General features: G+C 49.0%; 1 protein-coding gene across 1 annotated transcript in view; it reads right to left on the bottom strand.

The window, feature by feature from the left end:
- The window catches only part of PDK1 (pyruvate dehydrogenase kinase 1), a 598915-nt gene that overhangs the window by 560425 nt on the left and 13247 nt on the right, over window positions 1-25243 (bottom strand). The gene's annotated exons all lie outside the window — the stretch shown is intronic.

The following is a 25243-nucleotide window of genomic DNA, read 5'->3' as shown; positions in this document are numbered from 1 at the left end:
AGTTGATGACGCATCAATTGGCACGTGCAACGTCGATCTAAGTGTGATTAGCTATAATCAAATAAGTCTACTTGAGCTATTGTTGTATGTGTAAGACGTATTGGTGGAAGTGACCACCTGTAATGCATGACTCACACAATCTCAACTTGAGCCTGGAATCAGAGTGAACAGCTGGGCAGCAGTCAGGCCTTTCTTTTTTTTCTTAAAAATGACTGTTCAAACCCTTGTACGACCTGTAGTTGCAGGGCAGTAACATTTTTCAATTATCGGATCCTTCTCCATGGGCCATTGTCAGTGGTTTAGACCCATCATTGCAGAAGCAGGCAGCTAATGGCCATTATTGCAAAAGTGACATTTTTTTTTTAAATGCATGCCGGGCTTCTATGGTGAGATGCTTCTATAGAAGGAACAGTGGTTTTGGGTGGCCTCAAAAGGTCCTGATAGAGTCAAGTATAACTATAGTTCTAGAATCAATCCAGGGAGCAGGCTTTGTAGGGTAGCATACACATAAAAAACTTTTATTTACGTTTTTTGGTTCAATTGTATTTTCAGGTGCTCACACGTGACAAAGTGCTTATAGTGACTGAGTGAAAATATTTTAAAATTAAACTATATACAAGGTGTCACAAACAAGGGTAATCCCCTAAAAAATATGTACAGTAGGGTAGGGGAGTTTCCTTGAATGGGTCGACGGCGTTTCGATCTAAACAATTTTAGATCATCATCAGGACGTGAGCTTTCTTTTGTAGGGATGGTCAAATTATTTCCATCAGTTTTCGAGAGAAAGTTCTTGGGCTGTTGTAGTTAATGTCAACTGCTCAATCTATTCTCGTCATAACTGGAGAGGTAGATTATCGAGGAGAGTTTCCTGTGGGCAGGCTGAGCCACGGAAAGGAGTTAGTTGTGTAAGGTCCAATAATTAGAGGACATGGTGTTTACCGTTAGTATACCGGTCTTATTTGTTGAAGGAGTAATTCAAGCCAGGGTTATTCAGCTGTTTATTCATATACAACGTCCCGGAAGGAGTGAATCGCCGTGGTACGATGTTAGACTAACTCGCTGCTTCGGAGGCTACCGCGTAATGCTGCTTACTTTCCTCTATGGTGAGATGCGGCAAACATGTAAGAAATACACCATGAGATTCATGAACATACTTCTATTTAGCTGACTGGACAGAAAGGTCTCTGAATAAATATATTCAATACTATGTACCATAAATACATCTCTAATTATGGTGTCATTGTGCCTTACGTGATCTAATTAGTCACTTTACTTATATTCCTTGAGTCTTGATTTTGACAAAGAAACATACAGTGCAGCACGTTTACACAGAACCATACAAATATGTATGTATTTATTAGTAGATTTATGTAGCTCGAGCCAAGTCATTTTCGAAGTCAGATCACTTAACAATCAGGCCACAGTTCATGAAAATGTCAATAACTGCACAGAACCTTACATATTTAGATTTTCCTGAGACAAATCTGTGTCCACATCAATATACATTTGGCAATTGGTTCACATTATTTAGTTGAATGAATGAATGAATGTAGTATTCTTAGAGCAGTACTGAAATCCAAGATGTGAGGATTTGGGTGTATTGCATGGTGTGGTCGTGCAACCTTACCATGTAATTCAATCGCAAATACCATCTTGGGTCCAGTCAGGCTCATATGCAAAACTTTCACTCAACCGTGGGTAGCTGTGGCTTCCAGCATCAAGGCTTAAACAAAGGAACTAGTGTAAAGCATTTAGAAGCACCAAGCAACTAAATAAGAAAGCCACGCAACATGAAAGAAATCCGACACCAATTTATAAGCATAGATTATATTTTTATGAGTCTTTAGAGACCAAGATGAGTAAAATCCATCAGAGAGTTCCAGAGATATTGGTTTTTTAAAGAAAACATAAGTCTCAATTGAACTGTAAACAATCAATGGTAAATGTAAAGTTTGAAACTTTTGAAAAGCTTGAAAGAAGTAGTGTTTCACGACTCCGGCATGATTGGGGTGACCCGATTCGGCAGGGAGAAGGTCAGGGGGGGCACTACGGAGTATTTGGACAGTTGCCTGGTCACCAAAGCATTCTCCAGTCCAGTTCTGAACTTTTTTTTTATCTTTATTGATTACATTTTAAACAACAACTGAGCAGGCGTACACAGTCTTCAACATATCTCCATCCAGTTGTTTCCATATAGTGGCAGAGTCCAGTGACCTATCAATCAATCATGCATCTTTATCTACGACAAAATGTGAGAGTAAGAACATGCCATACAGTTGCTGCTGCCGGACAGGGTTTTTGGCGACCACACGCCGATACTCATAAGCACTTTACTCCTCTACACTGGAGGCTCACTTATGCCACAAGACCTAGCTCTTCTTTCCTTTTGATGACAGACATTCCATTTGGACTACGGAATTTTGAATGCTTACGCCTCATGGATGGAGACAGTCTTATACGTCATTGACGTTTCTCAATAATACTTATTGTTAAACTCTGTTTAACTGTGACATGAAACAGGTCTTCTTACCTTAGCCCTGAAGAAGCCCTTGTGAAGGGTGAAACGCGTTTGCCATTTGTTTACTAAGAACTTTCTGAAAAATAAATTCTTACTACTAAACTTACTACACCTACGGAACAAATTTTGTTTTGTATGAACTACAATTTGTTGCTCTTATGTGTTATCTCTCATCAATCTTTTTTCCCACATGCCATACAGCGAATGCAGCAAGTTCTGATCTTTACAGCATGACAGCCATAGATTTTAATGAAGTGGTCCAAATGCCGAGGATGCAGAAGATAGAGGATGCTCTGGGTGCTGCGAGTTTGACAGGGGTGTCCTTGCATTAATTTCTCAGTCAAGGGATGAGGTGGGGCAACTTTAGCCACTGAGTTTGGGCCCATCAAAGCCCTCTTTGAGCCTGTACAAGTCAGCTAAACCTGGGCTACCGGTGTCTGTACACAGGGGCTTGAGCGATATCCTTTGGATGAGGCTAGTGTCCCTCTTGGGTGACCAATCTGGACACAGACAACACGCTCGGGTTCGACAAGCTCGGATGCAACTTTTGGCCATTGAGGATCGGTCTCTTGAGGCACTCAGGGTGGTCAGCGGCTACTCCCCAGAAGTGACTTCTTTCGTCTGAGGCTTGGGAGCGACTTTTCCTCAAACCAGTAGCCACAGGCACATTCCCCTTTTTGCTATCCCAAGGTGTGGCAAGTGCAGCCCAGCAGACAGAGCAGTCTCTCCTTGCCTGGTCCAGGGCTCAGCAGGGCAGTCCTTCTTCTGGCCTTCTTCTGTTCCTCCATGATCTGAGGTTCAGGGTGCCAGGGATGCTATATTTGTGCCCAGAAAGTTCCCTGGGGGGAAGATGCGGTCACTAGTCAATAGGTTTCGAGGATCCCACCCTATGATGACTTCCGGCTATGTGTTGCATCTAGCAATCCGAGGCTGCACTATTATGCTCAATCCCAAGATGTCTGAACCCTTCCTTGGAAGTTAGGAGTTAGGTATCCCACCCTAGAGGTGTGGCTACGCACTCACAGGAAAACACATTTGGGCACTAGCCTGTCTACATGAACAAAGGGGCAACCCCTCTGCAATGTGATCGCCATTTTCCCATCAAAGGCGGCTTCGCCTTTGAAGCTCGCCCTTTGGGCCAATACCATGAGTGGCTTCGAGCAAGAGGGAGGTAAAACCGCCCTCTGTAGCAGGCTACTATTGTTCCTAATCCCGGGAGTCGTTCACACTACTATCAAGGTGGACATAAAGCCGTCAGGTGGCCAGCAACTGTGTGAGGCGACTGGACAAACGGGCTACTTTCTAAAAGTTGCTTTTCCATATAAGTTACATTAAATTTGATGTTGGCATAAAGTTGTGTTTAATACCATGATTAATTTGATGCATTGAAGTACCCATTTTAGTAGTACCATAAAGAAGTTAACCGGGTATAGGGGTCAACAGTGACTCTGAGTGAGCCAATGGGACTACTAACTTTTCCACAGCGAAAACACAATTTGGAAGTGTTGCTATCAGGACAGGTTAAAGGTATATGTTCTAATTAATAATATATAGCTCTATGCCTTAGGGCACCCTAGGCATTTTTTAGGGGAGACTTACGTATAAAGTTAAATGATGTTGGGGCTTTGCCATTGGTTAAAGTGGCAAAGTCAAACTAGCAGTTAAAAACTGCTCTTCCGGGATGTAGTGGCAGGCTGGGAGCCTTTTTGTACTCTGTCCCAGGCAGGGCGGCACAATCAGTGCTGCAGCCCTGAGGGGACACTCTGATTTACATGCCCTAGATACCCTTGGTACCATCCACTAGGGACTTATAAGTAAGTCAGCTTATGCCAATTGGAGTAGACAATTCAACGTCACTTTGTAAGGGGTTAGAACCCTGGAACTGAGGTCTGGTAGGAGGCCTCAGTGAATTGAGAGTTGAAAAACCAGAAGCATCAGTCCAAATCTTTGGGGGTGATCAGGCAAAAAGAGGCATTTCCTTACACAAGCAGTGACCTCCAGGCACCAAGAAAAAAAAAAACAGCCACAGGCCTGATTGGAAGTATTAGAGTGAGAAGAACCATGTTTGTAATTTTTTTTCACAAAGACTGCCATGGAAGGGGTTTCCTGAATTCTGGTGGCGACTCTTTTCAATATTCGGCTGCAAGGATAGTAAAAGAGCATCCAAACCTGCAAGCTCGAAGGAACCTTGGAGGAAGGATGCAAAAGCATTGGAGGATATGAGGGAGCATGGCAGGTTATAAGGGGTACTGAGCTTTGAGGTATGAAGCGACTTGTCTGTGAATGGACAACATGAGGGCTTTGACTTTCTTGGTACCTGGTAGCCAGTGGAACTTTTTTAGGTAGAAAGAAATTGGGCTGCCTTGTGTTACGTTCAGAATGAAAAGGGGGGGCTCTTGGCCCCCCCCCCCCCGCCCGCATGGCGGTGCGGCGACCGCTCCCTCCCCCCCATGCCTCTCAGTGGTGGGGCGCGCCCTACCACCGATGGGCTGGCGCCCTCCCTGACCCGGATGGCATTGAATGACATCCGGGTCATGGGGGGGCGGGCTGCAGGAGGGGCTGGGTGGGGGGCGTAGCCACCCCCATCCCCCCCCCCCCCCCCCCCCGCCCCACGAGGTTAAAGAAGCGGGGAGCGCCCAGGTGAACCCCTTGTTGCCTGGACGCTCCCCCACACCGGCCGTGCCCCGCGCTCCTTGTTTTATTAATCGTTTTTGCCTATTTTTTACAGGAGCAGTGCAGGAGTTGGCGCAGAGCAAGGCGGTGTGCAGCGATTGTGTCCGGTTCCGATCGGCTAAACTTAAAACTCGCAAAAGGAGGAGAGAGTTTCCTTAAGCGCCGCCAACGTGCGTTTCCCGGCGGCTCGAGGGTGTTCAACGAGGTCGGGGCGGGTGCGGGCGGAGGACGAGCGGCACCTTTTGACTTGCCTGCTGCTGCCGCCCGAGTTTCAGCCGGTCGGCGGGGTCTGCATCATTATATAGGGGCACAGGGCATAGCAACTCCCCCGAAAGGTCCAGAAGGCAACCAGCGCATTTTGCGCGAAGAATCTCTTCCTTCCACACCTCGTAAACGGTTCTGGCAGCGCTTGGGATCGGAGTTGTGTGGGGGGCGAAGCAGGGTCAACCAGGGCAGGGCCTGGATGGGAGACCAGATTGAGAATATATGGTGATAACAATTTCTTTAATTGTAACTTCTGCTGAGTGTAGCTGGTAGTAATTTTCTGTTGATCCTACAGGGGGTCTTTGGAGGAGATAATTTAAATCAGGCTCCCCTTTTGATCCCTGCCCCCCTCTTCTACTACACGCCCTAGTAGACACTGTTAACCCTAGCATTAATGCAGTCATTAATTCTTCATTGACCACTGCCGCCATCCCGCCCGAATGGAAAGTAGCCGCGGTAAAACCTCTGCAAAAAAAACCTTTGGCTGACCCCACCGTGCTCACTAACCTCCGCCCTATTTCGCTGCTCCCACTTCTCTTCAAACTTACCGAGGCAGCGGCAAATAAACAACTGACCAGGTATTTGGAGGACAACGAAATCCTTCACCCTAACCAAGCAGGTTTTAGAGCAAAACACTCCACAGAGTCAGCACTATTACATACGGCAGAGACACTTAAGATTGCAATGGACCAAGGAAAAAAGGCCGTCCTGGTTCTGCTAGATCTCTCGGCGGCCTTTGACACGGTCTCACACCCTGTGTTAATTGGCCGCCTAGCAGAAGCAGGAATAGCAGGAACTGCCTTAGAATGGCTAAAAAACTTTCTCAGCCATAGGAAGCAAGTTATCACATTGGGAAGTTACTGCTCTGACGAAAAAGCGTTAAGAACAGGAGTACCACAGGGCTCCAGCTTGAGTCCAATACTTTTTAACCTTTACATGACACCCTTAATAGAGCTAATTACATCCTTCCACATTAGTACGATATCCTACGCTGATGATACTCAGCTCATCCTCGTCTTAGATAACAACACCACAAAGGCAGAGGAAAATCTGAGAGATTGTCTTGCCGCAACTTTTGATTGGATGAGAAATCACCATCTCAAATGTAATTCAGGCAAGACTGAAATTCTTCCCTTTGGCCAACAAAACCTTTTTTCCCCCAAAATCTGGTGGCCTCAGGATGCTGAAGCCCCCCCAAATACCATCACGACGGCCCGCAACCTTGGGATACGGTTTGATGAAGCCCTATCGTTTAGACAACAAGCAGGCATTGTGGCAGGGTCTTGTTTCAACATAATTAAGGGCCTCAGGAGGTTCTTTGACCTTCTCCCCCTTACAGCCAGAAAGACGGTAGCGGTGGCCCTCATTACGTCTCGCCTAGACTACTGCAACAGTCTTTATGCAGGCTCTAGTAAAGCTGTATTGCACAAATTGCAGATGGTCCAGAATGCCACCGCCCGTCTCGTGCTGAGATGGCCTAGGAAGTCGTCTGCTTCTGCAGCACTTAAAGCCCTTCACTGGCTGCCGATCCATAAAAGGGTGCTTTTTAAAATTTTACTGATCACCTACAGAGCCTACCATCAGTTGGGCCCCACCTATTTGTCCAGAAGGTTCGGAAGATACGCACCATCTCGCTCATTGAGATCCTCCAACCTAAACCTACTTGTTATTCCGAAATTCAGACTCACCACTAAAGGAGGTAAATCTCTTGGAGTATTAGGAGCAAGAGCCTGGAACAAGCTCCCACTCGAATTGCGTCAAATTCCATCAGAGAACCTTTTTCGAAAGGCTCTCAAAACCTTGATTTTTAAGATCCCTGATGCCTCTTGTTTAGCATTAATTTGACTTCCACGACAGATAGACCGATCACCTGAGTCCTTTCGCTCTTTCCCTCAGTGACACGTATGACCAACGCCAAGATGCTCCATGGAGTGTAGGTCGCGCTTTATAAATACAATATCATATCATATCAAATGAAATAGCATTTGTGTGTGCTGTTGGGCCAATCATCTACTGCATCTGAGGCCGTGTTTTTTCCTTCAGTGCACTATCGGGAGGAATTTTTATTTCCAATTTTGTGGAGCCGCTAGAGCTGGCAACTCCCAGATATTAATAATTTTTTCTATTTACAGGCAATACACTACACTATCTCAGCATAACGCACACGGGGGAGCCCAGAGTTGAGAGCGGCGAACGTGGCCACAAACCCGATACCGGCTGTGGAAAGGCGCAGGATTTTATCGGTAAGAGGAGAGCGGGGGGCTTGTATTTCATCGCTTCTGGTAGCCGCCGGGTGGGTTTACACTAGAGTTTACTAACCCCTGACAAACCGGAGAAGCCGGGGCGTTGCGGTTACGGTTGCATGGTGCTTATAGCCCCCTGTGCATCCTCCATCTGGTGAATGTACAAAGCACACGGTCACCTGAGTGGTAACACTAGGAGTGTAGGGCTGTGGTCTGTGGACATGCCGGGGCCAAAGGGTGGAAAAGGAGGGTCCAAGATGGAGGTTATGATGCGCGCCATGATGCGTGAGATGAGCGACATTAATAAGAGGTTGGGGAAGATGGATGAATTAGAGGCCCGCATGAATGATAGGTTTGCGGACCCTCCAGGCCCGTCAGGTAGGCCCGCCCGGCACAGGTTCAATACCCCAGCCCCTGTACCAGCAGTTCCGGTCCCTCTTACACCTGTACCTGCGGTGCTGCTTCCTGGTACACCGGTGCCTATAGTCCCAGCGTCCGCCGCACCGGCTCCTGCCATGCCGGCGGTGCCCCCTCCTGCGGGGACTGCCCCCCCGCCCGTTGTACCGATACCGGTCCCGGGTCTGCCGCCGCCGGCCGACTCCCTGCCTACCACACCAGGGCCATCGGGGCCCCCAGGGGTGCCTATCGCGCCAGCAGGTAATCTGGACCCGATCCCTGTCGAGTTGGTGTCTCAGATAGCGACCATATTGCCTTGGCTGCAGAAGGGGGGTGTAGTACTTGCTTCATCAGATCATGCGGCAGAGGCAGCAAAGTTGGTAGAAAAGATTAAAGCTGCAACGGCGGCTGACAGTGCAGCGGTGCCCTCATCTTCTTCACTTTCAGGTTCCAGTCCCGCCCCACAGAACGGAGATGGCGGTCTACCGGCCCAGGCACCCGGAAATGGTAAGGAGGTAGCGCTGCCTATCTTGGGGGACGGCTCAGTGCCATCCAGGAGCGAGAATTTAGCACAACACGTGTCACAAGCAGTGAAAGAGTTGATTTGGGCGGGAAAGTATGTTTACATTTTTTCCTTGTTACTGTACAATAGGGAAATGGAGCATGCCAAGCTACTAAAGGAATGGATGCATCCGAGTGAATGGAGGGCACAGTGCTCAAAGTTCAGGGTAGAGGAAACATTAAATAACTGGTTCAGGGCCTTTTCCGTCCTTACGGCTATCACAGCCGAACGCCCCCCCCGAATGTGCTGGCATCAATGGCTTGCTACCAGAGCAGGATTGTGGGTTGGAGCTAACAGTACTCTGGGGATGCGTGGAAGGAATATGATGTCAATTTCAGGAAAGCCAAGGAGTTTGATACATCACTGACGTGGGATAAGGTTGACTCTGTCTTGGCATAAGCAGTTCTCAGGGAACACAGCCCCTTCCCAGTCCACCAGTGCAGTCAGGGTGTTCTCTGCTAGACCCCAACAGCCCTTTCAGTCAGCCCAGGGGAGTGAGGTCCCGGGGAAGAATAGGGGGGGGGTCTGAGAGGAAGGGAGTATGCTGGGACTTCAATAAGCGCTCCTGCACAAGGGCGCCTGGCACCTGAAGATTTAGACATGCCTGTGCTTTCTGTGGTCACCCTTCCCACCCGAGTCAGCCTGCAGGTCCAAGAACGGGCATCACGGTCAGAGGGGGAGGGGGAAACCAGAGTAGAGGGCATCGGTTGGGTGTCCCCACACCAATTGATGTTCTAGCAATGATCCCATGGTTGAACAGATACCCGGACCACACAGCGGCCACTCTACTTCAGGAAGGTTTCTCCCAAGGTTTTAGGATCCCGGCGGAGGGGTACAAAGGTAGCGCACATTGTAGGAACCAATTATCTGTAAAACACAATCCAGCAGTGGTGGCTGCTAAGATTAGCAAAGAACTGTCTCTAGGCAGGATAGCTGGCCCTTTCCAGAATGTGCCTGTCCCCAATTTTGTGTGTATGCCGCTAGGAGTAGTATCCAAGAAAGAGAAAGGTGAGTTTAGACTGGTCCACAACCTGTCGGGCCCCAAGAGGTGCATCCTTAAATGATGCAATTGATGAGGGGATTTGTAGTGTAAAGTATGCCTCATTTGACCAGGCTGTTGACTTATTGCGTGCCCTGGGGCAAGGAGCACTGATGGCAAAATCAGATATTGAATCTGCGTTCCGTCTCCTCCCAGTACATCCATTGGATCACCACCTCCTAGGTTTCACTTTCAAGGGCAAGTTTTACATGGACAAATGCATGCCCATGGGTTGTTCCAGATCATGTGTCTACTTTGAGACATTTAGCTCATTTCTAGAATGGGCCATGAGACAGGCGACGGGCCACCAGCAGGTCATGCATTACTTGGACGATTTCCTTTTCTTAGGTGCGGCGGGCTCTCAGGAGTGTGCTTGGGCATTGCAGGAATTTTGCGTGCTTTTGGGGTCCCGCTGGCGCCAGGGAAGACGGTCGGCCCGTCTACCTGCCTGGAATTCCTTGGTATCGAAATTGACTCAGTGGAGGGATGCTTCAGGTTGCCCAAGGACAAAGTGTCTAGGTTTAGGGCAGCTCTGCGTCAATGCCTACGGAAAGGCAAGGTTTCCTTGCAGCAGCTGCAGGAAGTGGTGGGGCAACTGAACTTCGCACTGCGGGTCATCCCAATGGCGCGCCCATTTTCACACTCTATTGCCCAGGCTATGAAAGAACTACGGGAGAAACATCACCGCACCAGGCTGTCTTCTGTGGTTCGCCAGGATATGCATATATGGATGGCATTTCTGGAGGACTTTAATGGCAGGGTAGTGTGGTCTGGTCCTCCCGCTACATCAGCAGAGTTGGGTTTATGGACAGACGCTGCTGGTAGTGTAGGCTTTGGCGCCATCCTAGGGACCAAGTGGGTCGCCCAGCGGTGGCCGGAAGAATGGAGAGCATGGGGTCTGACCGCCAACATTGGCTTCCTGGAACTTTTCCCAGTGTGGGTGGCATTGAATGTCTGGGCGGAACACCTATGTAATCAATCAGTGGTGTTCTGGTCGGATAACATGACAGTTGTGGAATGTATAAACCAACAGGGGGCACGCTGTCCATTCATATTGCGCCTGATAAAAGAGATTGTGTTGCAGTGCTTAAAATGGAATGTGGTTTTCAGAGCCAAGCATGTCCCAGGTATCCTCATCAATGCAGCTGACTCCCTTTCTCGCTTTAAAATGCAGGTTTTCAGGGAACATCTTCCTGCAGCAGACCCCTCGCCAGCGCACTTCCCGGCAGTACTTTGGCAGATTGGTGCCCCAGATTACAGGACCTCGTGGTTGCTAGCTTAGCCCCCAGGACAAGACAGCTTACGAAGGGGCGTTTTTGTCTTACCGTGCTTTCGTGGGGCAGGAATGGGAGGTTAGGTGGGCACAGGAGGACAGCTTCGCGGCCTATTTAGAATGGATGCACAGGGATGGGCGCTCAGTGGCAGCCGCAAGCAGGCATAGGGCGGCGGTCTCCTTCTTGGCGCAGGCTAAGGGCATGCAAGACCCCACTAATACCTTTATGGTGCGCAAGGCTCTGAGGGGATGGCGCTGTTTACAGGGTCACTCTGTGGATACGAGAAGGCCCATAGGACTGGCGCGGCTGGCAGCCTTATTGGTGGCACTGCATGATGTTTGTAGCTCAGAGTGGGAGGTACTTTTGTTCAAAGCTGCATTTTCCCTGGCTTTCTATGCGGCGCTGAGAATTGGTGAATTGGTGGCAGGGTCAAAAGGAGATAAGTTGGGCGGCCTACAGTGGACTAGTGTTAAGATCAGAGATGATACTATGTGGGTGACAATTCAGAGATCGAAAACTGACCAGGAATCTCGGGGTCACACCATAGTGCTCCACCGGGCCCGGGCCAACCCTTGCTGCCCGGTCTTTCACGTGGAGGTTTTCCACAGGCAGCGGGAGGGCACGGCGGGGGGTGCACTGTTGTGTCACACCGATGGTACACCATTGACCAGGTACCAGTTTAGGCGAGTCCTGGAGCTGACGGTCAGACAGGCAGGTTTAGATCCCAAGGAATTTGGCACTCATTCCTTTAGGATAGGGGCAGCAACTGAAGCAGCTTTAAGGGGTCTCCCAGCTGAGAACCTGAAGAGAATTGGGAGATGGTCATCTGAGTGTTACAAACGCTATGTACGAATTGACATGTTGTGACAGGATGGTGCTCACGCCTTGTATGTTTCTGGTTTTTGCAGTTTCTCAAACCTGTGACGCGGGGGAGGAACTCGCCACCGGGCGTCAACGATCTACACCATCACAGCACAAGCAACATGATGAACGCAGGACAGTGGTGACTTGGATTGTGGGCCACTCTTATGTGAGGCATGCTGAACATGTTTTTCTTTCAGGAGACCGTAAGAAAAGGGCGGCGCAAAAGGGGTTTGATATCTCATTCTTTGGGAGAGGGGGTTTATGCCTCAGCCAGTTTAGGAACTTCTTCAAGGGACTCTTAGCTCAGCAGCCCGCCTCCCCGGGTGATACTTCACCTAGGGAAGAATGATCTGGCCAAACTGCAGAGGCGCGTCCTTATCGAGGAGATCATCTCCACTGCGGGGTGGGTGGCCAGGACTTGCCCGGGTTGCACAGTAGTATGGTCGCAACTTATCCCTCGGTGGCAGTGGCGAGGGGGGGGACTCGGTCAGAGGCGCGCCCTACCACCGATTGGCTGGCGCCCTCCCTGACCCGGATGGCATTGAATGACATCCGGGTCATGGGGGGGCGGGCTGCAGGAGGGGCTAGGTGGGGGGCGTAGACACCCCTCCCCCCCCCCCCGGGCCCCTCGAGGATAAAGAATCGGGGAGTGCCCAGGTGACCCCCTTGTTGCCTGGACGCTCCCCCACACCGGCCGTGCCCCGCGCTCGGGGCTTCTTGTTTTCCCACCCACCATCCTGGAACAATGCGGTTGATGCTTTACTAGTCCGATATAGTGTGTAATTGTCTAGGATATCTGTTAGCCTAATTCTCATGCATAGTAAACTGTAGTTGGATTGTGTATTTTGCTGATGGTGCTTTATCTTAGAATTTTTCTCCCCTTGTTAGTGAATGGTAGTGAAATGTGTTATTGGTGTTGCAATTGTGTTTAGGCCTTTTTTCCCTTTGTAGCTCTACGGTGTTCCGCTTGATTTATGATTTAGTCAGTGTAGTTGTCCTTTAGAATTTTTTCCCTTAGGTCGTCGTATTTATTAGGTATGGGGCATGCGGTAAGGTCATGACCGGTGAGCAGCTATTTTAAGGTCTGAGGGGGCGGGCATCATCCTATGGAGGTTCCCGCCCAGGGGGAGGGGCCATTGGCCCCTCCTAGAACTTCAGGGCCAAGGTAACTGGTGCTTTAAAGCGGCGCGGGTTGGGGAGTAGTCACGCTTTCCTTAGGCTGGTAGCCACCCAGCGCGCGCATACTATGACGTCAACGGATGGCGCAGAGTAAGGGCCCTCCTTTAGTGGGTAAATGAAGTTCATGGCGTGGACCGGGTAAATTACTGGGCCCGGCTGCGCATGCGCACATCTTTAGGTGAGGCGCAGCTAGTAGGGCCTGACACCGGTTAGCGACCTTGCCATATGGCCAGAAATGTTAGTATACAAAAATTCAGATGAGGATGTTAGATTCGGTTAGGAAACAATCTGTATTCGAGTTTTGTTAAGGATAGTTCCTCACACCTGTTGACAACATTGTATCTAATGTCCTGCTGATTTTTGTATAAACTGATTATCGTGCAAATTAGAAATTTATTGTTTTATATCTTAATAAATACGGCCAGGGGGTCTCGCGACCCCCCCCCGCCTTCCAAAGATAACCATGTTTCATGTTCATGTGTTCTGGGGTTGGTGTGGTCATAGGGAGGGGGCGGCAGCCTGTCACTGACCATGTCAGTCTTGTTGCAGAATTCTGGACTGCTTAAGCTTAGAAAGGCTGGCACTTAAAACATTGGCATAGTCAAGACTTGAATAAATAAGGACATGCACCACCGTCTTGCATGCTGAGGAAGGGATGATTGCTAGATATTTTCCAAGTCTTTTGAGAAAAGCAAAGCAGCAAGGTGCCACTGACGTTATTGGGAATGGAATGAGAGGTCCCTGTCAAAAGTGATGCTTAAGTTAAGGGGAATATCGATTTCATATTTACAAGATTATCATTTAGTTAAGGTATATGTTACTTGCATTGCTTTCAGACATAAAGAAATAGCAAGTTTATCTTTGCAAGGTTTACAATACTTAAGCATAAATGTAACAAAGATCATTGGTATACATCTGGGCATGCTGACCGTTGACACTGATGAGCTATCCAAGGTTGAGTGATTATTATTTTTTTTTAATTTTATTTTTGTTGTTGCTATCAAATGGTATACAATGACAGTCATTCGTTCTGTAGAGCAGCGTCAACATTCAGCTGCCTACGATCAATAGAGCAACTTTTTATTTTTTACCCCCCCAACTTAAAACTTGCTACTTCAAGGGTTAAAGTCCACGATCCTAAACAGTAGTCTATTGCAACATTGGTGTGTATATAGGCATTCAGCAGCCCTAAAAACAGTCTCTGGTAATAACACTCTCGCCTTCATTTACATTCCCCAGGTCCTTGTGCCACGCGTTGCATCTGGGTCGCCCTCCTCCCCCCTCCCATCACTCCAGATCCTCATCGTCTCCTGAGCTGTCCCCATCCTCCCCCTCGGGCAGAGGCTCACAAATGTCCCCCCTATAGGTATTCCATGGTGTCCAAATTCTGTTCCATTTTCGTGGATTATGTCTCTGTTGATACACTGCCCTCTCTGTCACCATGAGCACGTCCATATTCCTGCACCATTGCGCCAGTGTCGGTGCCTCCAGTGCCCCCCAATTTTTCGCGATATCACGCTTTGCCATCATTACGCCAATGACCACCCAACCTTTCGCATGCAGTGACAAATCTGTTGGGCCCCACACATTCAGGAGACAGACTCTGGGGTCCGGCGTGAACGGGTTCTGGAGGGTCTGGCTGATCGTGCGTGTGACACGCCTCCAGTAGTCCTGTATATTTGGGCAGGTCCATATAGTGTGGAACAGTGTACCCTCCTCCCCACAATTTCTCAGGCAATACGGGTGTTCTGCTCTGTGTATTTTATATAGTGTAGTGCGGGTGTAGTAGACCCTATGTAGTACTTTGAATTGGACCAGCCTGAATCGGGTGGAGATACCCGCCTCCCTGGGCGATGCCAGGGCTGCGTTCCATTCTGCCTCATCTAGGTCTCCTATCTCGTCCTCCCAGTATTCTTTCAGCTTTCCAAGGGGATCCGGCAGGTTGTTCATTAGTTTGCGGTAGGTGAGGGAGGTTGCACTGGACTCCATGTAATCCGTAAGCAATCGGTCCTCTAACGGAGCCGATTCCGGAAGCGTCACACCTGGTTCCAACACTGACAAGAGTGCGTGCCTAATTTGTATGTATCTGTATGTTTCGGTCACCTCAAGGTTGTATTGCTCCCTCAGGGTCGCAAAGGAGAGCACGCCCTCCCTTGTCCACAGGTCGCCTACCGTGGATATCCCAATGGTATCCCATTGATCAAACCCTTTTGAACTGCGCAGGTTACCGAGGGCTTTGGTATCCCATAGTGGCGTGAGTTTAGTGATCACTCCCTCCCATGCCAGCCGTCGTTGCGCTTTGTGCCAGATGGCTACTGTGTGTTTGGTGGGTCCCTCCAACTTTCTTACCATTCCTTTGTTGTAGAGTGGGGCCAGAAGGGTGGACGTGTCCAGTTGGTGCCTATCCGCCTCATATGCCGGGTCGTCATGTGCCGCGTGGACCCACTGGTTGATCACCTTGAGGTGTGCGGCCCAGTAGTACAGTTCGAGGTTGGGGAGGGCTATCCCCCCACTATACCAGTCTCTAGTTAACTTCAACTGCGCAACCCTAGCCGGTTTGTCTCCCCACAGAAGGCCGGACAATTGTGCCGACACGTGGCGGAAGAATGATACGGGGACCATCGCCGGCGTGTTTTCCAGGATAGAGGAAGCGAGGCAGCGCCATCATCTTAAAGAGCGCTGCTCTGCCTAATAATGTTAAGGGGAGATTTTTCCAGAGGCGCACGTCCGCCTTCAGCCTGTCCAGCTGGGGCTTAAGATTCAGTTCAAGGAAGGTTGAGTGGTCCCTCGTGATCCGTATCCCTAGGTACTTAAAGGAGATGTGTTCTACGAGCAATTGGCAATCTTCAGGCAAAGCTGGAAGGTCGCACTGCACCATGTAGATTATGGACTTGGACCAGTTAAGTTTATAGCCCGAAGCTGTACCGTGGCTTTCGCACAGTGCCAGTAGGACCGGGATGCTGTTCGTGAGGTCCATGAGGTAGACGAGCATGTCGTCGGCGTACAGGGATACCCTATCTTCCCAACCACCTCCCCACTGTATGCCTTTCACTAGCCGGGTGGTTCTGATAATCGTGGCTAGGGGTTCTAGCACTAGGGCGAACAGTAGTGGCGAGAGTGGGCATCCTTGTCTCGTGCCCCGTGCCAGCGAAAACTCCCTTGATATGTGTCCATTTGCGGTTACCCGCGCCACGGGTTCGGTGTACAGTAGTCTGACCCACGATATGAACGTCGGGCCAATACCCATGTGTTCCAGGACCGCAAAGAGATAGCGCCACTCCACCATGTCAAACGCCATTTTGGCATCTAGTGACAGTACCGCCGCTGGTTCCTCCAGCTGCGGGGCTCGGGCCAGCACCCCGTGCAGCCGTCTCAAGTTCAGCGCCGTACTCCGGTGCGGCATGAAGCCCGACTGGTCCGGGTGTATCAGATGCGTCAGGTGAGGCAGTAGCCTGGTGGCCAACAGTTTCGCCAGAATTTTACTCTTGGCGTTAAGGAGGGAGATCGGGCGGTATGATCCGCACTCCTGAGGGGATTTGCCGGGCTTAGGTATTGCGACAATTGTGGCCGTGCGCTGGTCAGGAGGCAGTCGCCCCTGTCCCCGACACTCCTGGAACATATCAAGCAATGGTGTGGATAGCGTTTCGGACATGATTTTGTACCACTCTATCGGCACACCATTGGGGCCTAGCGCTTTCCCCGGGTGTAGTGCTGTTATGGCTATCTGTATTTCATCCGCCGTCAGATCAGAGTCAAGCTCGTCCCGTTGGTCTGGGGTGAGAGTGCGGGTCGGCACTCCCACGAGAGAGCTCTCTGCCATCTCCCGTGTGACCTCATACTCAGGGGAGTATACGGAGTGGAAGTGGTCTGCCAGGAGTTCCACTATTTGTGCCGGACTGGTACGTACCTCACCACTAGGGTCCCTCAGTTGGAGTATGGCCCTCTGACCTCCCCGTGCTTTCTCCAACCACGCCAGGAGCTTCCCTGCTTTGTCTCCTATGTCATATACCCTACTCGTAGTTGCTGACATGTGTTCCCTCACTCTGCGGCGCAGAAAGTCAGTATGACGTTGCTGGGCCATTCGGAGCGCGTGCTGGGTGTCCCCATTTGGGTCCCCTTCGTGGTCCTGTGTTGCCTTGTCAAGTTTTTCCTCTAGACCTACCAGTTCCTGACGCTGTGTGTGCTTGTGCTGTGCGATCACTGAAATCGCCTGCCCGCGGAGTACCGTTTTGTAGGCCTCCCACAGGATCGTAGGCGACGCCACTGAACCCACATTTTCAGTGAGGTAAGATCGTGTACTTCTTTTCAAGGCCTTGGCTATGTCCGGCTCCCTAAGGTAACCCGGGTAGATAGGGAAGACTCGTCTACGGGTCCGTTCCTGACTGGAGAGAGTCAGTGTCAGCGGCGAGTGGTCTGAGACCCCTCGCGGTCTAATCTGAGAGTTAGTGAACGTGAGGAGACCCCCTCCCAACGTCAGGAAATAGTCAATCCGCGACAGGCTGTCGTGAACTGCCGAGTAGTATGTGTACTGCCGGTCCTCTGGGTGGAGCCGCCTCCATATGTCTACTAAGCCCTGCGCTTCCATGAAGTCATGTAATTTGGAGTGTGCCGGTGTTTGTGTACGCATTGGGTGTCGATCTAGGGAGTCTTGTGCCACTGCATTAAAGTCCCCGCCCATTACAAGAGCCCCGTCTGGAAGGCCTAATAGAAATGTACCTAGTTCCGGGAAGGCTATGGTGTGTAGTGCCGGCGGGATGTATACCGATACCACGTTAAGCGGCTTTCCCTCCCACTGTCCATGCACCGCTGCGAAGCGCCCCTGTGTGTCTACTGCCACTGATTGGGTTATAAACCTGGACGAGCGATGAATTAATATCCCGGTGCCCCGGGACCCCTTCGTGAACTCAGAGTGGACCACCATGCTGTAGCCTTTCCTGTCTAGGGCCTTTGTGGCCGTGCCGGTGAGGTGTGTTTCTTGTAGCAGGACCAGGGCGGGATTCAGTCTTTTTATACTTTGCAGGACCAGCCCTCGTTTAATTTTGTCGCCCAGACCCCTCACATTCCAGGACATGAGGCTCAACGGGGACGCCTGCCCTATATCAGTGCCCTCCCCCATCATGTTCGGGTATGCTGACTGAAAATTTGCGCGCATGGAGGACCAGGAGGCCCGCGCAGCGACTCTGCGTGCGGTATCGTGACATTACTATTCTGTGTTTGTGTGCCCCATCGTAGCTCTCTTGACCCCGTGTAGAAACTAAGAACCAGAACCCCTTCCTACCCCCAACTCCCCCCCCTCCCTGCCCCCCTGCTCAACGGACTCAAAACTGCCCGCCCCCCCAACTCAGCAGAGTGCTTGAACCCAACCCATAACATAGTACTTGCTCGCTGGGGTGAAGGCTTCTCCGTGGTCGGCGGCCCCCTTCCTCAGCTGCGGAGGCTCTTCCGCCCAGTGTCCAAAGCGGCCTTGCCAGTCTTTGTTTTTATCGGTTCATCCAAACAACAGCAGTGGTTCATAGCCCTCCGTCAGCACTGTCCTCATGATGATCGGCCAAAGGGGAATGTGTCTCTGCATCTTCGTCGTTGGCTTGCGAGCCCTGTCGCGAGCCAGCAGTACGGTGTTTGTTCTGTCTGTTGGAGCGACGGGGGAGGCCCGCCGTTCTCCATCCCTCTAGCCAATCCTGCGCCACCTCCGGGGAATCAAAAAACCAAGTCTTGTTGTCAGCCACGACCCGAAGCTTGGCCGGGAAGAGCATTGAATACGGGATTTCTCTGGCTCTCAGTTCTTTTTTGACTTCAAAGAAGGTTCTTCTCCTCCGTGCAACCTCGGCCGTGTAATCAGGAAAGAATGCCAGTGTCGCGTTCTGGATCTTAATGGGAGGCGAGTTCCTCGCCGCCTGCAGGATGGCGTCCCGATCCCTGAAATTGAAGAGTCTCGCTATTATCGGTCTGGGGTTAGCGCCTGTCTTATGGCGTCCTCCTGGTACCCGGTGCGCCCTTTCCACTGTGAAGAAGGCGGAGAGTCCTTTGGACTTCAGAGTCTCTTTGATTAGGTTCTCCACGTATAGGTCCATCGCCCTCGTGTCTTCCGATTCTATCACACCTATTATACGGATGTTGTTCCGCCTTGAGCGCCCTTCCTGGTCATCGAGCTTATCCCGCAGTTCCTTGTTTTCTTTTGAGATGCGTTCCACGCTAATTTGCAGTTCCGACACGTCTTCAACCAAGGATTTGGTGACCACCTCCATGTTATTCACCTTCTCCGTCATCTTATGAAAGTCCGCCCTTATAAGCGTGATCTCGGCTGAGATCGACCCCACCGTGGCTTGTACCTGCGTGAGGGCCCGCATGACGTCGTCAATTGTCGCCTTCTTACCACTGGTCACTTCGGCCGTCTTGCTCGATTGTGGTTTGGCTTCCTGCGAGGGAGAGCCGGGCTTTTCGTACGCAAACCGGTCCAGGCGCGACTGCGCCGCCACGTTTTTAGGCCCCTTGCCGGCCATTTCGGCGTCTCTTGGGCCGACCTGGCGTTGTGTAGTCGCTTCACCCCAAGTTCCACTGGGGGCGGTGCCTCCCTAACCTTCTCAGACAGCTACCAGGGGATTGTCCCGGGGCCCACGCTGTGGATAGGAGTGAGGTGCAACCCTTGAGGGGTGATTTAGTTGCTGCGTCCAGGAACGGTACCAGGCTGGACAGGGTCTCCGTTGTTTGGTGGTGTGAGGCTACCAGTCGAGTCTCGGGCTAATTTGTGGGGTAGGCAACCGATCGATGCCGTTCTGAGGGAACTTTCACTGCCCCCCTTCAATTCCACGTGTGCCGCCCCCTTCTCGTGGCCGTCGGATCCACTGCTCGGGACCCTTGATGTTTGTGGGGGGCCCCGAGTTGACGCCAGACAGGTCCTACTAAATACAGGATGCGAGCTCTGTGTGGACGCCCGTCAAGTCTCAGAGCCCAAGCCGGGCGGGGGTGTCTGGAGGTTTATTCAGTATGCGGGCTCTACGCCGCTCAATGCGCCCTCGGTCGGCGGGGGGGAGTTGCAGTGCGGTCTGATATGCAGCGCGACTCTCCCGTCGCCTGCCCCAGCGCTCTGGCCGCCGGTGGTCAAGATGGCGGTTGCCGGTCTGGATGTCTCCGCTCTGTGCGCCGGCCTTCGCCCTTGCCGGGCGTCTGGGATTGTATCCCCCTCACCTCCGATGGGTCCTACGCCAGAAATCCCGGGCTTCTGATGTCCGGTGATGGCGGCTGGGTGCCCCGGTCTTTTTATCGCTGCTGCTCTCCGTGGCCGGGCACTTCCGGTGGTTCACTGCCCAAAACGGGCCACTTCCTCCCAGGCTTGCCGCACACTGTGGTCCCCGGTCCGGACGCTGCGCACAGGCCCCCACTGGGCACTGCCAGAACCGTACTTCCCGACCTCGGATTGAGGTCCCGCTGGTCCGGTTTGCTGCCGCCTGGTCCTAGGCTTCTGTACCTTCCCGCCCGGGAAGTTTTAACGACGGATAGATGTTCGGATTTGTCCGGGAGCCGCCTCAAGCACAGAGCTCTCCCTCTAGGCTGCCGCCATCGCCGGCTGCTAGCCACGCCCCCCAGGTTGAGTGATTATTTGAAGCAGATATCTTGCTAGGATTTAGATCTTCTAAATTAGGCTACGTGTGTGGTTCAGTCTTTTGCCTTGAAACCCAAGTGGTTTCTTAGCAGGAACCGATCGTTTCAACCCCCTTTTGAAAGGCTCTGTGGGATATGTGTTTTAAAGTTCTGTGAGATGTAATTCCAAATTATAGTTGGTGAACCAAAGAATGACTCAGAGTTTAGAATTTCTACATTTCTGAGTTTATTTATTGAGTCCCTTTGCACTCTCAAGACCTTTAATTTCTAGGCTAAGTATGCAGGAGTTTTTTAAGAAGTGCTTTAAGCTTAAAAGAGGATCTTTGTAAACAGCAGTTTTCCATCCAAACCATCAGACGGCAACTCAGCGATCCGAGCACAGGTATGATGAGGTTGATCTCGCTGCACTGACAAGGTGTTGTTGTTCCGCTGAATTTTGGACTGCAGCCAGAAGACAGTCAGACTACATATTGGGATGCTGGTATGCTTAGCAATCCTGTAATCGAGTCTAAATACAAGTGACATAAATAGTGTTTGGAGGCCTTGTTCAGGCCTTAATCATCAATTTTCTGAAGTGAAAGTTGCCAGTATTTCTTTTAAGCTGTGATGTCTATGTGAGTATTTACAAGAGTGTTGTAAAACCTATCCATTTTGATTGTCAACAAAGTGATGTAAGACTCCAAGTAGACTGAGATTTCTGATGTCGTTGTTTGGCTTTTGAGTGTTTGTGGTGTTGGGGAGGCAAGGAGGAATTCGTTTTTTTGGGTGGGTTAAGTTTAGTGTAAAGGTGAATTTTTTAGAATAAGTTAGCGCCATCCATGTTCTAAAGTTTATTTGTACCTTGGCTCCAAATGTATTGTTCAGAGTTTCTAAATAGAGGTTGAAAATTAGGAGCTACAATACGTCTTTGTTAAACTGTGTGTGGCAATGGAAGTGGTGAGGGACAATATTCACCTGCCCTAACTATGTAAGATGTGTTGTTAAGATACGTTTGGTGCAGTGTAAAACGGCCCACACTTTACAAGTCACTAAAACCTAAATGCAAATGATACCTGACACACAAAATGAATGTGCACCTTGCTCACGAGTCCTACGTGTTATAATGAATTATGCACAAAATCGTTTAACACTGCTGTTGCAGAAGAATGTTTAAAATAACATGTATAATTCTTATATAGAATGTTTACTGATATCAGAAAATAAACACTTTTGAATGTTTTACTTAGGAATTGTCTTTACTAAGTGAGAGTCGGATTTAATAAAATGATTTAATCCTCGATGTTGATAAGTACAGTGACTGACATGCAATAAAAAAAGTACATGCTAGATTTTACCTAAATGGATTTACAATTTAACGTATACTACCACGCAAAGATGAAAACCTGTAATGTGTAATAGTTCCAAATACCATTCACTTTAATTGCTACAACCTTACACACAATTCATAAATATGTGCTATACTGTCAGTGTAAATGTTAGGATTGTTGTTTTTATCTTTAAATGATCCTTATATCTGTAGGATATTAGTACAGGTCAAACGATAATCAATATTCAATGTATGCATTAACATGTATTTTTAAAGTAGTTCTTCAGCTTACATGCTATTGTGAAGTTTGATTGCTTATTGTGTGACCATTGCTACATGAATTAAAAGTACTAAAGAAATATATTCATATATGTTTAATTGTGCACACACATATTAATTGTGCATCATTGATTAATGTTAAGTTAGCATTATTCTCAAAGTCCTGTTCTGTAGTGTATAATTCACTGTGCCCCTGCATTTTACTGACTTGCTTCTTTCACAAGTGTTCTCATGTATCGCTAGTTTGAATAGATACATTTCTTGTAACAGCAATAGATGCATGTCTGAGAAAGGAATCCAACGATGAGCAATTGAGAAACCTGTGGCCGAACAAAAGACTATTGCGCTCTAGTTGGAGTTTGTGACCAAGACTGTGTTCCCATGCCCAGTGTGGGATTGTTCTCTACCGTAGCAGCCTGCATATGGCTACTATGGACAACAAACTCCTATTGATGATACACATGAACTTGAGGACTGTAATATATCAACTACTATTGCAGCCTGCATATGGCTACTACGGACAACAAACTTCTATTGATGATACACATGAAATTGAGGACTGTAATATATCAACTACTGTTGCAGCCTGCATATGGCTATTATGGACAACAAACTTGTATTGATGATACACATGAACTTGAGGACTGTAATATATCAACTACTGTTGCAGCCTGCATATGGCTACTATGGACAACAAACTTCTATTGATGATACACATGAACTTGAGGACTGTAATATATCAACTACTGTTGCAGCCTGCATATGGCTACTACGGACAACGAACTTCTATTGATGATACACATGAACTTGAGGACTGTGATATATCAATCACCTTGTTGAATGAGAAGAATCTCTCAGACTTTTTTCTCTTGGAGCTGCTGCCTCTTTTGACTTGCCCTGAATCCTGCAGATGAATTTGGACTTTCCTTGCTGAGCCCATTATCTGCATGTCCTATGTAGAACCTTCCTTGGACTTCTACCTGCACCATGTGTGATATCCCCATTGTCTTTGTACTGACTGTTTGTACTGACTTTTTACGACATTGCCTGATGTCCCAGTGTTTCACATAAGCGTAGTTTAGATTGGAACTTATTTACGACTTATAGTCAGTCTCCTGACCGAGCTTCTGCAATGGTGCTGGTGTTGCTAAAACTCTGGTGTCTTATCCCTGTAATTTTCTGAAGAGCTATTTTATTCCTGGACTATGAATGTTTATGTACTTTGTTCTGTGCTTGCAAGAATTATATTGCTAATGTACAGAAAAGGCTAAATAATATTGGTTACCGAGCATCAGATTCTAATGTTACTGTTTTGTATTGCAGCAACAGAACTTCTCGTATGTGTAATTCTAGTTCCCCTTAACTTCTTAAGGAGGCTTGGCCTCCCTGTTGCAATCTTATACTTATATAGCATAGTTTTGAGAGTGATCTATTTGAATCTGATTATTAATTTGTAATAAGCACCCTTGAACTTGGCTGCCTATTCCTGGTCCTCATTGTGTAGCCACATCAGTTGCACTGTTAATATAAATTGAACATTGATTGAACAAGTGATGCTAACTCTCTTTCTCCTACGTGCAACACATAAAATAACCATTGGAGAACCAGGGTAGAGAGGAAGTAAGTGATTTAGTTCATCCAGAGTAATTTGAGTGGATCTAACCCACCCCCTCGAAATCACCGAATGGGCCCAGAAACGCTGGAACAAATCTGAACCAGTTTAAGGCCTTGTCCGCCTGTCTCTGCATAACACTCAGTAAAGTTACACAGGAATAGTGTATGAGTAGACATGAGTGCATACATGGGTGCACAAAGTCATCCAGAGCACAAGCTGGCAGGCTGCTGCAGCATATTTTAACTACACTCGCCATAACTACACATGGTAACAGAGAGCCAGACACAAACATTTGACTGGTAAGGAAATGGAAAGCCAGTTAAAAAAAATTAAAACACGGAAAACGCTTAGAGCAAAGTGCACTTTAAAATATTTTACTTGGCTCAACGTGTAAAGGAAACCACAAAAATTGAAGGTTAACTAAATAGGTATTTAACAGCTTCACTTGGCAGTCTCTTTATATTAAAGTACAATACATGGTAACCACTGTAAAAAAAAAACAACAAGTATCATATTCATACAAGTGCACTCCTTGGAAATAAATAAAATACCAGTTTCAAATACAGTACTCTTCCCCATGACGTAACCTTCCAAATCTAAAAACAAAACAGACATCCATGCAGGAGAAAATAGAAGCCCTGCTACTTGAGTGTTCAGGGACTCACCCGTTAAAAGTAACCCAGCTGAGAAGTGTTGGCACTCTCCTACTCAAAAAAGTGCAGGTGCACAGTACCTAAAAGTAACGGGTCATTTAAAGGACGTGCTCAGGCTTACAACAGTAACGCCTGTTCATATTGGAGAATGTCAGACCTATTGGCATCATCATTGATTGTGGTTGGATTTTACTGAAGCCAGTGAAGCTGTGTTTACATAAACTCATGCCATGCTGCAGGACTATGCTAGCAGTTTGTTTCATTTATTCCTAAATGTACGCCGGATATACAAAATGAAACAAAGCTGTACACACTGGTATGCATAATGCCCTGCCAAACCCAGACCGACTATGTATAGGCAGAATGACCCTCAGCTCGGAGGTGCCATCCATCTGTTACTGTGCAAGGCAGCCCCCAGAGACTGGAAGGTGGGCTAAGTTTGTTCTAAATCATTTCCGTCTTAAAAGGGGTGTGTTGCAGACACTGTCCTTCTTTTACAGATGAAGGCTGTCTGTCCCCAGCGCCCCAGTCTTGCTTCAAACGAGAGATGGGCGCAGAAAGGCTTGTAGGGGGTGTGACGACTACACTCTTCGTCTGCCATGGCAGAGCTGGTGCCCACTTGGCCTGGCAAAAGAGGGTTGCGCCCACCTTGGCAGAGGATGCACTGCAGGTGTCCTTCTTTCGGGACAGCAGATGCACCCTCTCCTACGGGATGCTGCTGTGATCGAACATTGTGTGGGTATGAACCCCCGCCCCCATTCAGAAAGGATAACGAAGGC

This window comes from Lissotriton vulgaris, chromosome 2_1 (assembly GCF_964263255.1).
Source record: "Lissotriton vulgaris chromosome 2_1, aLisVul1.2, whole genome shotgun sequence".
NCBI lineage: Eukaryota > Metazoa > Chordata > Amphibia > Caudata > Salamandridae > Lissotriton > Lissotriton vulgaris.
Note: the sequence above shows the minus strand (reverse complement) of the source record. Positions and strands in the feature narration are given on the sequence as shown.